This window comes from Canis aureus, chromosome 26 (genome assembly GCF_053574225.1).
Source record: "Canis aureus isolate CA01 chromosome 26, VMU_Caureus_v.1.0, whole genome shotgun sequence".
Taxonomy (NCBI): Eukaryota; Metazoa; Chordata; class Mammalia; order Carnivora; family Canidae; genus Canis; species Canis aureus.
This window is the reverse complement of record NC_135636.1, coordinates 30,666,620-30,683,976: the sequence shown is the minus strand read 5'-3', so window position 1 is coordinate 30,683,976 and position 17,357 is coordinate 30,666,620. Positions and strand designations below refer to the sequence as shown.

The 17,357-nt window shown below is 51.6% G+C and overlaps 1 protein-coding gene across 1 annotated transcript in view; it reads right to left on the bottom strand.

Annotated features, from left to right (window-relative positions):
- The window catches only part of DLGAP4 (DLG associated protein 4), a 195,439-nt gene that overhangs the window by 136,310 nt on the left and 41,772 nt on the right, over positions 1-17,357 (bottom strand). Inside the window, exon 2 of the mRNA XM_077873009.1 lies at positions 3,401-3,617. The gene's annotated coding sequence lies outside the window, so the exon portion shown is untranslated. The remainder of the gene's footprint in view (positions 1-3,400; positions 3,618-17,357) is intronic.

Genomic DNA, 17,357 nt, shown 5'->3' with positions numbered 1-17,357 from the left:
TGCTGGCCTCGGGTCCAGCCAGCTGTGTGCACCTAACTAAGCTCCCCATCTCCCTCAGCCTCATCCTTCAACTTGGTCTGACTCTCAGTGAGCAAGGGCAGAGACAAGCCTAGAGGGCCAGTCAGCACTGAGAGCCCAGGCACAATGTGATGAGCACACAAGATATGTCACCTCTGGCAGTGGTAACAGCAGCCGCCACCAGTGATGCAACTGGGAGTGTTCTAGTCCTCTCTATGTTTTAACTCACGAAAGCCCCACAGCCACCCTCTGATGCTATTCTTGTCTCTTTATCATAGAAGGGACAAGTCAGCTTTAGAGAGAGAGTGACTTGACCAAGGTCACATAGTCAAGAAGTGGTAAAACTGAAGTGTGGCCCACATCTGCTAATTCCCCACCCCATGCCTCATCCCATTTTACTGCAGTAGGTAGCAGGAGAGGGGAACTGCCTCAAGCAGGACCATGGAAGCCCAAACTCCCTGTTTCTCCCCACCAAGTCCTAACACTCAGGAAGCACCCCAAATCTAGAAAATTACAGAGAAGACACAGCAAAGATCTCCCATGCCCCCACTGTGAACAGTTTTCAGAAACACATGTAGCTCTTACAAAAATGATATCATGCTGCCCATGCTGTTTTATAACCTCTTTTTTTCCCCAACTCTACAATACACTATGAAGTTCTTTCCACAGTGGGGAATTTAGGGCCACAGATCCATTTCTAACAGCTACAGTGGGCGCCACTGTATGACTTCAGTAAATGGGTTTAACGAGTCCCCTGGTGATGGAAAAATGGGTTGTTCCCAACCGTCCTTCTATAGTCAACAGTGCTACAGTGAACACTCTCTAGCGTGTCGGGATCCCTGTCATACTTCAGGTCACAGCTCAGAGGCCACATTCTTAGGGAGGCCATCCTGGACTGTTGCACGTCCTTCAGGCCCTCCGATCATGTTAGTATTTACGACATCACCATGCTCATTTCCTTCACTGCACTGATGGAGTCTCTTCTTGGTCACTACTTATTTGGGTGATTGAGTAATACCTGCCTCTCCTCTGGGCTTCTGGGCTCTGTGAGGGCAGAGACCAGCAGGGACTAGCACACGACAAATGCCCTGGGGATGTAGGAATGCCTCTGGGGCTGGTGCTCTGCCCTGTCTGCCGAGCAGGCACCCCTGCTCACATTCTCTCTCTAAATAAAATACATCTTTTAAAAAAATGTTGACTGCAACAAATGATCACAGAATAAAGCATTCTGTAACCACCACCTGGGTCAATGAACAGATTATTGCCTCCCTCCCAATCCTTCCAGCCTCTTTTCTCCATTTCCAGACTCTACTGGTGCTTGCTGTTACTATTATTACTAATAATAAGCAAATGAAAAACAAATGTGTGGCTACTCTACCCGGACCCAACCAGGCCCCCAGACCCCTGGCTGCCTCTGCTCAGGGCGTGGAGACTCCCCATCCGGCTTTCCGACTTTGGCTTTAGCTCTTCTTTAAATAACCAGCTTGTTAGCAAAATAGCTGCAAGTAACACCTCCCTCGCTGCCGCCCGAGCCTCCATCTTTCCTACAATGCTGACGGCTGCTCTCCCAACTCGTGCCAAGGAATCCCGTTCTCCGTCACTGGGCCACACACACCGGGGGCTGCCAGCCACACTGTTATTTCAGTGGCCGCAGCCCTGCCCCTCTGGCTCGGGGGTAGGGGCACATGCACACCGATGGCAGGCATTTTCAGGAAGGACCAGAATGTCGGTGCATGAGCCCTGTGCCCCAGGTCCATATGCCTCAACCTCCCACAGGGTCGTTGTAGTCTATTTGAGATGAGAAGAAAACAAAGCAATTAGTGCCAGGCCAGGCACATAGTAATTGCTCAAGAAATGCCTGCTGTGGTTGGGGTTGCTCCTGTTATGTGTTTAGTCCCTGGGGAAGACACGCAGAGCCTAGGGCATGACCAGGACTGTTTGCCGGTGATTACATCCCACAGATACAGCTCTCAGACCGCCATACCCTTATCGCTTCTTTTCTGGCAACAGCATCTCAGCCAAATGCGATAGTTGTCTGTAGCTACGACAGGCGGAGGCCAGACCGGGGGAGCGGGGCTGGGGGGCAGCTAATTAATAGGGGCATTTCCCAGTTATTAATGAGGCTGGCACCGCACGAGTGTGCAGCTCCTTGTTCTCGAAGAAGCAGCACTTCTACATACATTATGTACAGCGAACTTCATGGGTTTTTATTATCCTATGACATTTGCATATTATACATATTTACGAGTCTTTTTCCCTTCTCATAACCACCCCATCAGGGAGGCTGGGCCGCTGTTGGCAGATAAGAGAGTTGAGACCAGAGGGGCTGGCTGTCCCGCTGACCTGAGCTGACTGCAAGCTCTCTGCGATCAGCAGGGACCAGCAGCTGGCCAAAAGGCCAATGGGCTCCCAGGGCCTGCAAGTGTCTGGGTGGAGGGAGGGGAGAGTCCTTTCTCTCCTTTCCCTCTTCCTTCCTTCCACAACTAGTCACTGTGTACCCATTATCTGCCAGGCACTGTGCCAGCCACTGGCTGTCCCCTGCGGGAATGAAGCAGTTATATCTCACCTTTGAGGAGCTGAGGTCAGATAAGGAGGCAGATCGCAAATCAACGGTTCCATGCTGAGTAGTGGTGGGGGACCCCGGGCAAGCCCCTTGAGCTCCCATGAGCCTCAGTTTCCTCATCTGTGAACAGCCTTGAGAGGTGGTGGGAGGGTGAGATTCAGGAATGTGGTGAGTGTTAGGCACTGTTGTGGGGAATAGGGGGCATGCTGTCAGCCTCATCTGTGTGGAAGGACGACGGGACCAGGTGTGGGTGCACTGTGGGATCCTCAGACGGTGGTCAGACATGAGGTGGGGTGCTGCACCTCATCCTGTTCTGGGGTTAGGTAAAGTGGGGACCAGAGGAGTGTGGGTGGAACAGGATGAAGGAGCAAGAACAATGGGGCTCCCCAATATTCAGGAACTCCAATGGCCTCACCTTAGCCCGTCTGTGAGCCCCAGAGCTTCCACGGCTTCCAGCATGGCCCACTGCTCCCCTTCCCTTACTGAGCCCACAGTGTCAACTGCCCAAGCCCCTGGGCAAGAGCTGGCCTCTGAGGTAGTCAGAGCTGGATTTGCTGTGCGTCCTCAGGCAAATGGCTTTCTCTCCCGTAAAACAGACGCAATCACTGTGCCCACCTCCTGGGGTGTGGGGAGGACTGAGTAAGACAAGCAGTTAAACTATAAATTGAGCCCAGACAGAAAAGCTCTCACTGGGGTCCCTTCGCCAGCACGTGGGCGCCACTGGGTGGAAGGCTGGGCATCTCCCAACTGTGCAGAGCGTGGGTGAGCGGGTGAGCAGCCCCGATGCCGTGTGCCCGGGCTACGGACGCACTTACTTACCAACCAGGGAGCTACGTGCAGAGGGAAGATGGGAACCAGTCGGGAACCAGCAGGCGTCAGCTCGGGAGCAGGCACTGGACCAAGGGCTGGCACACACATTCCTCTGGGCACTCAATCGGAGGTGCTGGCGGGAAGCAGCACAGGACAACGCCCTCTGGCACCCAGAGAGACCCAGTTCCAGCCACCCAGCACCTGGCAGAGGGGGAGGCACCAGCGTCTGTAGGAATGGGGGAGAGTGTTAATGAGGAGGTATCAGAGGTGATCCCTCCACCCCGAGCCCGCTGGACTGGCCCTGTGAACACCAGAGTGGGAGATACCACGGAGCAATCATCATAGAAACCCAAGTGTTTGCACAACACTACATTTTCCAAAGCACTCTGGCATCTTGGCTCACGTGGGCCCCCACATTGTTTTTCAGAGGCGTATTTACATGTCATGCATATTTACGATGCCTTTCCCACCACCCACATAATCCCCACAGCAGCCAGGAAGCCGGGGTTCCAAAGGCTCCAATCCGCCCCACCACTGCCTTGCTTCTCCCTTCTTATCCCTGGATGGGGGAGAGAGCGGGGAGGGGCTGGAGTCACACGGGCCTGAGTTCGAATCCCAGTTCAGCCCCTCACTCACTGAGCGACACTGGGCAGCCAGCTGCCCCATTCCGAGCCTCAGTTTCCCCCCCTGTCAAACGGGAGTAAGAATGCCTTCTCTGAGGGGTGCCGTGAGGATTGAGAAGGTAACACCCGGCCTGGCATATCTACCTGAGAGAGCCCCTCCAAACAGGCTTTGCCCCTGTCCCCTGCACGCAGAGTAGGAGGCCCTCCACTGCCTCTCTGCCCACCACCTCCCACATAACACGTCTTGTGCGAGAGGCAGAGGGAAACCAGGTGTCCCTCCCACCCACCTCTCCTGAACAGGTGCCACTGCTCCTGCTTGGAACTTTAAATCAGCAGGAAGCAGGCCCTCCTGGAAGGAGGAGGAAGGGGTGCCTCCATTCCATGCCCCCTCCCAGGAGCCTTGTGGCTACCTCAGAGGCTTCCATGGAAGCTCCTGCCCTCAGTCTCTCATTCTACAGGTGGAGAAACTGAGGCACCGAGGAACCTGAGCTGATGTGGGGGCAGAGAATCCAAGTGGGGCTGGAATGTGAACTCAAGCCCTGAGAGGGGAGGTACAGTAGGAATACAGAGGAAAGGCCAGACGATGGTGAGGAATGGTACCTTCCTCTCCTGGTTACCCCAAGGCCCTGGAAAGCCCTCATAACCCCCCTGTATCTGCATCCACTCTTTGCCAAGCCCAAACAGGCTTGACTCCATGTGTTCCTCACCACAGCCCTACAGTGTTATTCCTGGTTTTCAAAGGGAGAAACTGAGGCTCAGAGAGCTTCAGCAATTACTCACAGGCACACAATGAGAAAGGGGTAGGGCATCCAATGCCAAGACCCAGCCGTTAACCCCAATGCTACCCTGCCTCCCCCAGTGGAAGAATCACCAACCAAGGAAAACAGGTGTGACTGTCTGGACAAAAACAAACGAACAAAAAAGTTTAAGTAGCAGAAAAAGAAAATATCAGACTCCAAAAAATTCTAAATTAGTGGACACAAATTCTTAAAGATGCATAAAAGATTTCAAGATAGACCATGGGGCGTGAAAATTGCCAGTGCATGGAAATCCAGCACTTGGGAGGACGCATTACCAACCACGTTGTCACTTTTAGCCCAAATCACCCAGAGCCAAAGCAGAAGGAGAAGCGGTGATAGCAGAGGAAGGCTCCTGTTCAGGGTAGGGGGAACAGGGGTCCTGATCTGGGGATTCCCCCCAATGTCCTTGCTGCAGGACTGGAGCACATCTCCTTCCAGATTCCCCACTTTACAATAAGTGGGAGAAGCACACAGGATGGTCTCTTAGGTTCCTGCCAGCTCTGATGGTATTTAAGATTGGGACTTCCAACAGGGATGAACCTTGAGAACATTATGTTAAGTGAAAGGAGGCAGTCACAAAAGACCACATAGCGTATGATTTCACTTATATGAAATGTCCGAGACAGGCAATTCTGTATGGAAGCTGGTAGATTAGTGGTTGCCAGTGGGGGGCTTGGGAGGGAGTGATGGCTAAGTGGCTCATGATTTCTTTTTAGAATAATGAAAATGTTCTAAAGTGGATTGTGGTGATGGCTGCACAACTCTGTGAATACACTAAAAACCATTAAATTGTACACTTTGATTGGGTGAATTGGATGGTATATAAATTCTATCTCAAAAAACCTGTTACAACAATCCAAAGCTAACAAACATTTTGCAACTTCCAAATGGGCAGCCATCCTCTGGGAACCTGCAGTCCCCTCAGTGTTCTTCCCCTGAGGCCTGGGAAACCAAGAAATATTTTCCCAAGAAGCCTCCCACACCCCCACAGACCCTCTATGCCAGAGGCCTTTGCACTTCACATTCATCTCCTCCAGGAAGCCTTTCCTGACCTCCCAACTACATCAGGCCCCTGGTTACTGGCTCCTAGAGCATCCTGGGTTTCTCCTTCTTGCCACTTATACTGATATAAGAAAATCACTTTCACGATCACTGGTTGACACTGCTTCCTTCATCAGGCTGGGAGCTCCAGGAGGGCAAGGCCATCATCATTGGTCATCACGGTCAATGCTGCAACGTCTGGCACACAGTAGGTGCTCCAGAAATGTTTGCTGATTGAATAAGTGAACTGAAATTCCAGATCCTATGACGCACACCTGGCTACCAGTCCAGGCTCCACCTTCTGGCTGAATGATCCTGAGCAAGTCATATAATCTCAGAGAGTAGCCAGGAGTAGTGGGCAAATGTATGATGGGATAAAGGGATAATGGACATGGAAAGTACTTTATGAAACGGTTCCTTCCACAGCTGCCCCTATTTTGGTCAAAGGAACGCACTCAGGCCCGAGCTTCTCTTAACACCTCTCTTTCCCTCACCCTCCACATCCAAGTCATCAGCAACTCCTACTGGACCCACCTTCACAGTCTATCAAGAAGCTGATGTGCCACCTGCATTGCTACCATCACTGTGGACAGAGCCATCAACATCTCTTTTCTGGATTATTCATGTCCTCTTTTGTCTCCTGCTTCTGACCCAGCAACACTGGCCTCTATGCAATTCTCCAAATATACCAGGCAGATTTCTGCCTCAGGGCCTTTGCATCTGTTCTTCCTCTGCCTGGAATGTTGGTTGCCCAGATGTCTGCGAGCCCTACCCCCTCACTTCCTTCAGCTCTTTGCAGAGACCTGACCTTGTCAATGAGAGGTAGCTCAGCAGAGTAGTTAAGACTCTTCACTGAAGAGCATGGGCTTGAGGTGAAAATCCAGGCTCTGCCAGTTACACCACTGAGTGAACTTGGGCAAATTTCTTAGCTTCTCTGAGACTCAGTTGCTCATTTTTTTTATTAAAGATTTTATTTATTTATGAGAGACACAGAAAGAGAGAGAGGCAGAGACACAGGCAGAGGGAGAAGCAGGCTCCATGCACCGGGAGCCCGATGTGGGATTCGATCCCGGGTCTCCAGGATCGCGCCCTGGGCCAAAGGCAGGCGCCAAACCACTGCGCCACCCAGGGATCCCCCTCCATGGTTCTTATATGCATCACTATACAACAGGGGACGGAAAAAGGAATCTATCTGATGATCGCCTGCCCCTTCCACTAAAATGCCGGCCCTATGAGGCAGAGTTGTATACATTGGTTTATCGCCAGATCCCCAGTGCCTAGCCCAGTACCTGAAGTGGAGGTGCTCCGTGAAGACTTCACTCAACAGATATTTTCAAGGCTGAATAAATATTTATTGAGTGCCACAAGCTCTGTGTTTCCCTGTCCACAGACATTTCTGTCTCCATCCCAGCCTGTCCCTCAGAGCTCCAGGTCCATACCCCAAATTCCTACTGGAGGCTCGGTCTGCTGCCTTGTCCACACCTCAATGTACATGTCCATGGCTGTGTTTGTTACCTCCCCTGGGGACCTTGCTCTCTTCCGGCATTATCTAACTTGGTACCTGGAAGCAGCTCACCCTCTTTGGTAGCCAAGAAGTCAAGAGGCTCCCATGTCCCTTCCTTTTCCTTCTTGCTCACCTGCACCCCCCTGTCCCATGTGTAAAGCTCTAGACATGTCCTATTTTTTGACACCTCCCATACATCTCTCAAATCCCCTTCTCTTTATCCCAAGTCACTGCTCATCCCGGCCACCATGATCTCTCACTCAGACCACTGCACCTGCCTCCTCCCTGGGCATCCTGCTGCCTCCTTCGGCCCATCTTCCGTGCTGTACCCAGGAGGATATTTTTCAAAACACACATAGAAACAAATGAAAGCCTCGTTCCGCAAGCTTGAAAAGCCAAGATCCTCTAGGACTCAAAAAACCAATCTGACTGGGGCTTTTCAAAAGAATTCACCTCAGGGCTCCTTGAACAATGAAAGGTCTCCTCAACTTTGCCAACCCAGGCCCAGGTAAAATGGTACTTGTTGTACAAAAATTTAATTTACCAAATGGATTTGCACAGAACCTTTTAGCTCAATAAATATTTGTGGAGTGGAATTGAAATACAAAATAGTTAAAAAATAGCATTTATAGAGTCCCACGTGCACGGGATGGGGTGGGGGAGGGAGCGGGGCGGCCGCCGGGCTTTCCACACCCCCTGGGTCTTACTTTCTCCTCTCAGCAAACTAGGCGGGTGTTTCCAGATGAGGTAAATGAGGCCCAGGGAAGGGAGGTCGCCTGTCTGAAGTAACAGTTCCCAGATTCCCCCAGAGTCCTCTCAGGCCCTGGAGGCTGGGCCCGCTGGGGCAGAGGCTGACATGCTGACCAGGGCAGAGAAAAAGTATTGACTCTCCTGTTCCGCAGCTCACTGCCACCGGCTCTGAGGCCCTCACAGCACATGGACGTTCCTCATCCATTTCCTGCTCCCTGCCTTTGCCTGAGTGGTTTCCCTGCTCAGGGTAACCCTCCCCAGGCTGGTCAAAACCAGCTTGCCACCCTTCACGGTCCGCTTCCAGCATTGAATCTCCTACCTGTACCCCTCCTCATTGGCTGCCCTAAACACACCACCTGCAATGATTTATGGACACTCCCAACATGGCAGTGCTCAAAGTCCTCCTGGCTTTCTGCCCCCAGGGCCCACAGTTCCCCTGCCTCCTCTGAGAGCTTCCCTCCAGCCCTTGATTCTGAGTCCACACTGATCTCCCCAGTCTCTCTACGCAGCCTGACCTTGCGCCTGAACCTGACCAAGGCTCATCTCCCCAGCTGCCTCCTGGGCTTTCTCTCCATAGACCCCTTTCCCAGGCTCCATGTCCAATATGGACCCCATCACCTTTTCCCCCAAACCATTCTTCCCTGATAATGCCAGGATCTTCCCAAGCCTCCAAGCTAGAAACTTGGACATCACTCCGGACCACTCCCTGCCCCTCAGCCCTCTCAAGCTTCACTGATTCTGCCCAGAGATGTCTGTCAAACCACAGCTTCTCTCCATGCCCACTGCTCTGTTCTGGGTTCAGGTCCCATTCAGGCTCAGAGCATCTGAGTACAAGCCACTCATCCACCCACTTTCCCAACCATCCACCATCTCTCTCCTTGCCCTTGACTCACCATTCATCCACTCTAGCCTTCCCTCCATTAACTCATTCGCCCGCCTACCCATCTACCACCCCTAATTTACTGAGCCTTTTAGTGCTCCAAGCCACTTGCCGGGGACTGTGACCCAAGGATGACTTAGCCCCAGTCCTTGGCTGCCAGATGCTCACACCAGAAGTGGGTCTTGAAGGGTGAACATGAATCTGTGGAGGGTGGAGGGAAGGTGGGGAGAGCATTAAGGTGGAGGGATAAACAAGGACAGAGACACTTAAGGTGTCTGAGAAACTTCACCAGATAGGTGGGGAGCAACAGAGGTGAAGGTGGAAGGGCCAAATAAGGCTGGCTCTGCAAGGGCCTTGCAGACCAGGTAAGGAGTTTATACTTTATCCAAAGCATGGACGCGAGATACACAGCCTGGTCAGACCCCAGCCAGCTCTATCACGTAGTAGCTGTGACCTTGAACAAATGACCTCAGGGCTCCCCATCTGTAAAATGGGAATAATGATACACCTATTACAAAGGACTAAATGAGCTAATGCATACACATATTATGGCTCTTAGCAGAGTGCCTGGTATATAGAAAATGCTCAGCAAATATAGTTGCTATTATTGCTCATATTTTACTAATTAATATCCTCCAGTCAGCTGGTGGACAACAGAGCACTTTACAGAAAGTGCATGCTAATCTAGACAGCAAATTTTTCTCCTCTTCAGCAACTGGAGGCTCTGGAATGTGCCCCTGCCCAGCATCTCCCAGGCTCTGGCTAGCCCCAGAGTCACCAGCTCTAGCCTTGCCCTCCTCTGAGGACTACCCCCAGCCAACCCCACCCATCACTGCCCCAGACTGGCTCCTGAGCCCGGATGAATTCCAGCATGCCTTGTCCCTAGTTTTGAGGTGGGTGGGTGGTTAAGCAACAAGATCTAAGGGCCTGGGAGGCTTTCCCACTGAGAGCCTTCCGACACGTGCAGCCTGTCCTGTCCACTCCCTTTACAGCTCTAGAGGACTGCTCCTGTCCCTCACGGCCCTACACTGCTGTATGGACGCCCATTCTGCAGATGAGAATACTGAGCTTCTGAGAGGAGACAGAAGTGCCTTTGCCTTAGTCTTCACAAGTAAATGGCTGAGCAGGTATCCAAACTCTGGCTGGCCAGTCTCTAGAGCCCTAGTTGTCTCCCTGATATCTTGCAAGCACCCCCCAGCCCTTCCCCCAAATTATCAAGGTCCAAGATAATGCTTGGACATGCATTTTCAAGGTACTGAGGAATGTGTCCGGTAGAACTGCCTGCAACGATGGAGATGTTCCCACGTGCCTCATCCAATAGTAGCCACAAGCCACATGTGGCTACTGAGCACCCCAGGTGTCACCAGTACAACTAAAGAACTGAATTTTAAATTTTATTTAACTTTTTAATTTTAATAGCCACTTGTCCCTTGTGGCTGCCCTATTGGCTAGCACAAGAGAGCTATTAGCAACCTCCCTGAGATTGCACTTCCAGATGCTCACACTTAAGCTACAACTCACAAACCATTTGTCATTTCATTAGAAAGATTTCTACCATGTACCACCTAGTCCCTGCTTTTATAACTGAGGCTGTTCAGCAGCCACAAGTTAATTGCTTCTTTACAATTCAAGGTCATTTGAGAACTAGTTACCAAACTCCTGCTCTGGGCCAGGCACCGAGCCAGATGTGGCAGACTGACACACTTGTCCCTCTCCCCAAGGAGCTCAGTCTAGTAGGGGGACATGTCCTACATCAGGGTCTGTAACAGAGCAGATGGGTGCAAGGACAAGGTTTATACACAATCTGGAGAGCCACTGAGTGGCGGAGTCCAGGAAGGCTGCTTGGAGGAAGGGACACTGACACAGTGTCCTGGTATCTTACAGCTTGTAAGGCACTTTCACATCCACAGTGTCATTTCTGCCTCACTATAGCCCCAAGAGGGAGTTTGGCCTGGCCTGGATTCTGGTTTTCCATGCACTAGATTTGCATCAGCACACACTTCTGCAAGGAGCACTGAGTGAGGGCACTCAGCCCTAAGCCTGAGATGGGAAAGCCAAGACCCCCACAATGAGTGACAGCAGAGCTGGCTCAGACTCCCAAGCCAGTGCTCCCCTGAATCTTCCACCGCTGCTTTTTGAGAGGATTCACCCCAGACCCAGCCAGCTGGGGCCTAAATTTGTCTTCAGTCGAGAACTTGGAAATTAGGCATTTTCTGAATCCTCTGAAGGCTGTTTTGTGAACCTCTAAATTTTGTGGCAGCTCGGATGGGACCCAGCAGCACCCTAACAGGCCTTCTGGTCTCTCCTTGGCCCAGCTGACTTCTAGAGGCCATGGAAGATCTTCCTTTTAATGACATCTCCCCGTAATCCCTCTCTTTCTATTGGGTACTTTCAGGGCCCGTGTGTGCCTGCCCTACTTTTCCTTCCTCTGAATCCTTCTCTGAGCTCCCGGTTGGTTCATTTTGTCCTTCTTTGCACTCCCTGCAGGCGCTCCCGCCTGTGGGGCCTAGGCAGTTCCGGTCCTCCCATCCCCCTTTGTTAACACTGAGCCCCAAAGGTCCCTCAGTGCAAAGCCTCTACTGCCTGGAGGCCCTCTGATTCCTCATGGTGCCTTTGGAGCCACAGGCAGGGAACACTGCGCCCCACAAACACTTCTTGAACCCCTAGTTTGTGTGTGGCTCCAAGCTGGGTGGAGCAGAGAGCAAGGAGGCGAATGAGTCAGTGGAAGTGGCAACTATAGAAACAGCACAGCTGTCCAATATGACAGGAGCTGCCCTGGAAGGAGGCCCGGGGTCCCCCAGGAGCCCTGACCAGCCTGATTAGAAAAATATCAAAAAGGAGGTGAAACTTGGGCTGGGCCTCAGAGGATGCATAGGAGCCTACTAGGTGGACAAAGTGGGGAAGGGAGGTGGTGGCAGGAGGAAGACAGAAAAAGCACACCGTGTCTGGGAAACTTCGAGGAATTCTGCACGGGTGTGTGGGGGGTGGGTTCTGGGGAAGAAGGGGAGTGGGGAGGGGAGTCAGGGCTGGAAACACAGGTCAGGACCTGATCATGAGGGTCCTGCAATACCAGTCCATGGAGTGTGACCTTTACCCTCAGAGCAATGGGGAGCCTAAGGCCTCAGCAAGTCTGGGTGGGAGAAAGCTCACCCAGCAGATAGGTGGGGCAGCCTAGAGGTGGCCAGTATGGTATGGGTGACTGCTGATAACGGTCTACCTGGGACAGGGACACTGGGACTGGGGGCCAGCATACGAATCAGGACACAGACTATAAGACCAATCAGACTTGGGGCTGATTAGATGCGTAGGATGAGACAGAAGGAGGAGTCAGGGATGACTTCCAGGTTCCTATCCTGAGTGACTGTGGTGATATATTGAATATTAAGCTTCTGGCTACAATATCATAAATACTTTGGGCTTGTGGGCCATTTGGTGCACCAAAGCTGTCAGAGACAATACATAAATGAATGGGCATTGCTGTGTTACAACAACAATTTTTTTTTTTTTATATAAGAACAGGTTGGCCATGGCCAGAGTTTGCGAACCTCTGAGCTATAAACAACAATAACAACAACAACAAAGCCATCTCAAGTTTTAACAATAAATTTGTTAACCCACATAACTGAAAAGGCTCAGAACCTGGGTGAACTTCAGGCACAGTTCAATCAGGGTTTTGATTTTGCCATAGCTTGCCTGTCCTGAATTGCAATCCTCTGCGATTCCTGGATGAACTCATTTTTGCTGGTAAAATATTGTTTATTTTTAAGGTTAACTAATAAGACTCCACAAAGCCTTGCAGGTGAATGTTCATCACAGCATTATTCGAAAAGCCAAAATTTTCTTTCTTTTTTTTTTAAGATTTTATTCATTTATCCATGTGAGAGAGAGAGAGAGAGAGAGAGGCAGAGACATAGGCAGAGGGAGAAGCAGGCTCCATGTAGGGAGCCTGATGTGGGACTCGATTCTAGGACTCTATCCTGGGACTCCAGGATTATGCCCGAGCTGAAGACAGATGCCCAACCTTTGAGCATCTAGGCATCCCCGAAAAGTCAAAATTTCAAATGCCCATCAACCAGTGAACAAATAAACAAAATATTATATATGTATTGTGTTATATACACAAGTACATATGTACAAATGTTATCTATATCTTCGTAACATGGACTATTACTCAGCACTAAGAAGGAACGAAACAGGGATCCCTGGGTGGTGCAGCAGTTTGGCGCCTGCCTTTGGCCCAGGGCGCGATCCTGGAGACCTGGGATCGAGTCCCACGTCGGGCTCCCGGCGCATGGAGCCTGCTTCTCCCTCTGCCTGTGTGTCTCTGCCTCTCTCTCTCTGACTATCATAAATAAATAAAAATTAAAAAATAAAAAAAAAATTTTAAAAAAAGAAGGAACGAAACACTGACAAGTGTATAAACAGAAAGATGGACATAAATACCAATATGCTGAGTGAAAGAAGCTAGACATAAACACTACACCTATTCCCATTTAAATGAACTTTCTAGGGATCCCTGGGTGGCGCAGCGGTTTAGCGCCTGCCTTTGGCCCAGGGCGCGATCCTGGAGACCCGGGATCGAATCCCACGTCGGGCTCCCGGTGCATGGAGCCTGCTTCTCCCTCTGCCTGTGTCTCTGCCTCTCTCTCTCTCTGTGACTATCATAAATAAATAAAAAATTAAAAAAAATAATAAATGAACTTTCTAGAAAAGGCAAAACCAAAGAGACAGGAAGCATATCAGCAGTTGCCTGGGGCCTGGGATGGGAGTAGGAAATGACTGCAAATGTGCATGAGGAAATTTTGGATTTTGGTAATGGCTGCATACTGTTACATTTATAAAACTCAAAATGAACACTTAAGCAAACTTTATGGTATATAAGCTATACCTCAATAAAGCAGTTTTTAAAAAAAGACTGATGGGGGGCAGCCCGGGTGGCTCAGTGGATTAGCACCGCCTTCAACCCAGGGTGTGATCCTGGAGTCCTGGGATCGAGTCCCACGTCGGGGTCCCTGCATGGAGCCTGCTTCTCCCTCTGCCTATGTCTCTGCCTCTCTCTCTCTCTCTGTGTGTGTGTCTCTCATGAATAAATAAATAAAATATTAAAAAAAAAAGACTGATGGGGACAAAGGGGATGCTGTGGCATAGCCACCAGGGTCCACATGGAGGACAGTGGTGCCACTCACTCATCAGAGTGGCAAGGTGGCCGGAGGGCAGGTGCCAAGGTCACTCTGGACACACTGGGTAGGAGGTGCTTCTGGAGCATTGGAGTGATGTCCAAGAGAGCTCCTGGGAAAGGCCAGGGACAGAGCTGGGGGTGTGGGGACTGTGGGTGTTCAGAGGTACACTGGAGCAATGGCAGGTGGTAATTGAGTCCCCTGGAGAGGGTGTGGCCTAAGAGGAGACAAGGGGACAGAGCCCTGAGAAAGAGACATCCAGGGGACCAGTGGAGGAAGAGACCGGCAAGGGTTTGGATGCAGCAGCCAGAGAGGCAGGCCAAATGGTGGAGAGCGCGCTGCCCAGAGCCTCAGGGAGGTGCGCATGAGAAGTGGCCCCCAGTGAACCACAGGAGGTCCCGGTGGCTTTGGTGAGAACAAGGACCACAGAGGGGTGGGATGTGATCCAGGTTGCAGAGGGTGAGAAATAACCAAAGTCAGGGAGCATCAGCAAAACCCCTGAGCAGCTCAGCTAGGGGGAGAAGGAGGGAGCAGGGTGGCAGGGGCAGTGTGGAAATGAGAGGCAGAAGCAGTGGGTCGGGAGTAAATGGAGGAGACAGAGGACCTGGTCCTCGCTCTTGATAGGTGTAGCCAGGAAGAGGAGGAGACGCGTCAGCGTGGGGGCAGATGCAGCCATTCCAAGCTCCCTCACACAGCCTGGAACTGGGCAGCCTGCCCGATGCCCGTGCCGCCACGCCCCAACGAACCGCTACTCACACTGGGGAGATGACTCTCTGTCTCCTAGGTGTTGGGGTTCTGGTCTTTTCTCCAGACCCCACCCAGGGGGGCCTGGCCCTGGGAGACAAATTCTATGTGCGCTCTGTGTGATACCTTTACGTGAAATATCAGTGGGAATGCTCTCAGCATTACCCGCACTGAAGCTCTGGGCATCTCCTCCTCCTGCCAGATAACCCAGATGCCCATCAGCCCAGAGGGAATGAGACTGGTACCGGTCAAGGCCTCCTATTTTCCCAATTCCACAGTGTTTACATTGCTCTTCCTCATAGCCCTGACAGGCTGTCATCATTACATCCATCTGGCTGACAGAAAGAATGAGGCTCAGAGAGGTTGAGTGACTCACCTAAGGTCACACAGCAAATAAATGGTAGAAGTGAGGCTGGTACCCAGATCAGCCTACCTCAAGAGCCTGCTCCCTTTGTCCCACAAACCCTTGACAAAGGGTGTAGGGGGAAAATAAAGCAGGATGGGACGGATGAAGGAGGACAGGGGAGTTTTCTGAACTGCAAAGTGGTAGATCAGGTTCCAGTCTCAGATCTCCCCCAGCTCTTGGGGCCAGGGCAAGTCACTCTCCCACACAGGCCTCAGTTTCTCCAGCCAGCCAATGAGCTCTTAGGCCCCCTGTGGCTGCGTCACACTGAGTTCTATGACCAAGTGCTTAGTGGAGATGCTTCTGCCTTCTGTGGTGGAGACAACAAAATGTCTCTAGGAAGGTCAGCAGCAGAGAAAGGCCACTGTGTTGGGGAGAAGGCAGAAGGGGGCTCCTCTATCATGTTGGGCCCTGGAGGAGCCGCACAGAAGAAATATAGCCCAGCCCAGCCCAGCTGCTGGCTCAGCCACTTTGCTGGAACAAAGACTCAGCCTGAGGTCATGGTGCTGCCTCTAGGAACCACCCCCTTCTCAGCCATCCCAGCAGGACCTGCTGTGGGTTAGAGGTGGGGGACTCTGCACAAATCCCTCCTCTTTCTTGGCTGTGGCTGCCCTGTCTGTAAACCCCTCCAGAGAAGCAGCTCTTTGGGCCAGCTTTCTTCCCACCCTCAGCTCTGAGCTCACCAGAACCCCTGCCTCCCCTCCTCTCCATCCTCCACAACCACAGGCCTCCGGGACCCCCCCCCACCCTGCGCCGGCTGCCCCAGCACCTCCATAGGAGTCAGAATCAAGATCTTCCGAAAGGAATCAGAGGCCCAGGGAGAGTAGGTGCCTACGTAGGGCCACACAGCAGACATGGAGGGCCGGCACAGAAACTGAGCCTCCTGACTCCCCAGCTCTTTTCTGTGGCCCCTTCAATTGGTTTTTATGACAGAAAAGATTTTATTCTTCTTTATGTCCTTTGTTTATAACTCAGACTCACATCCTGATTTTCAGTTCACCAGACACATTTCCAGTCACCCAAATGTTGCTCCCTGAAATAACCAGGAGGGACCCTGGCTTGGTCCCCTTTTCTGCCAACACAGATGACCTCATTCAGCCATGTGGATTTTAACACCAACTTCTCCCTCTTTCTCCCCCTCTCTCCCTTCACCCCTCCCTCCTTCCTACTGTCTTTCCCCATATGCAACCCATCAGGTAGTCTCTATCTTCAAAACATCTCCAGTATCCAATCAGTCCTTGCTAGCTCTACCTCTGCCACCTGGTTCCAGCCTCCCCATGGACTCCCTGCCTCCACTCTTGGTCCCTTAAGCCTGGTTTGAGCGTCCTGTTAAGATACAAGTCTCTGCTCAAAGCCCTTGTGGCTCTCATGTCACTCACTGAAAGCCAAAGCCCTCACTTTGGCATACAGGGCCCTACACATCTGGCCTCCAGTCAGCCCTCTGATCTCACCTCCCACAACTCTCTTCATCCAGCCATGTGTTGTCCTCACACTGGCCTCCCAGCTGTTCTTCCCTCAAAACCCACAAACATTGCACTTGCTGTTTCTGCCACCAGGAGCACTCCTCCCTGAATATCCCCACAGTTCCTGTCCTCCTCATGTCACCTCCTCAGAGAGGCTGTGCTGGACCTGGGCCCCAATCCCCCATCTAACCCTCTCATCATCCCCACCCCTTCCATTTGCAGAGGCACACATCACATCCTTGTCATCTGCTGCTGGGAAGCACTTAATAATCACCTACTGTATGCAGAGGCCTAAGCTGATGCTTGTGGGAAAAAAGGGATACGACCACTTGTCCCCTGTCCACCTGCCCATACAGTAGGTAAGCCCCTTGCCAGCCATCAAGTCATCTGATTTTCCTCACAGACATAACAGGTAAGTAAGTAATATCAGGCCCATTTTATAGACCAGGAAAGTGAGGTACACATTTTTATCAGGCACCTGTAAATCTAGGCATCTGAGGAAGCTAAATTCTGAGTCTCAGAGGCATCAGGATGGTGCAAATGCTAGCTTAGGGAGGGAATGTCCCCAGGGCCAGGATGGT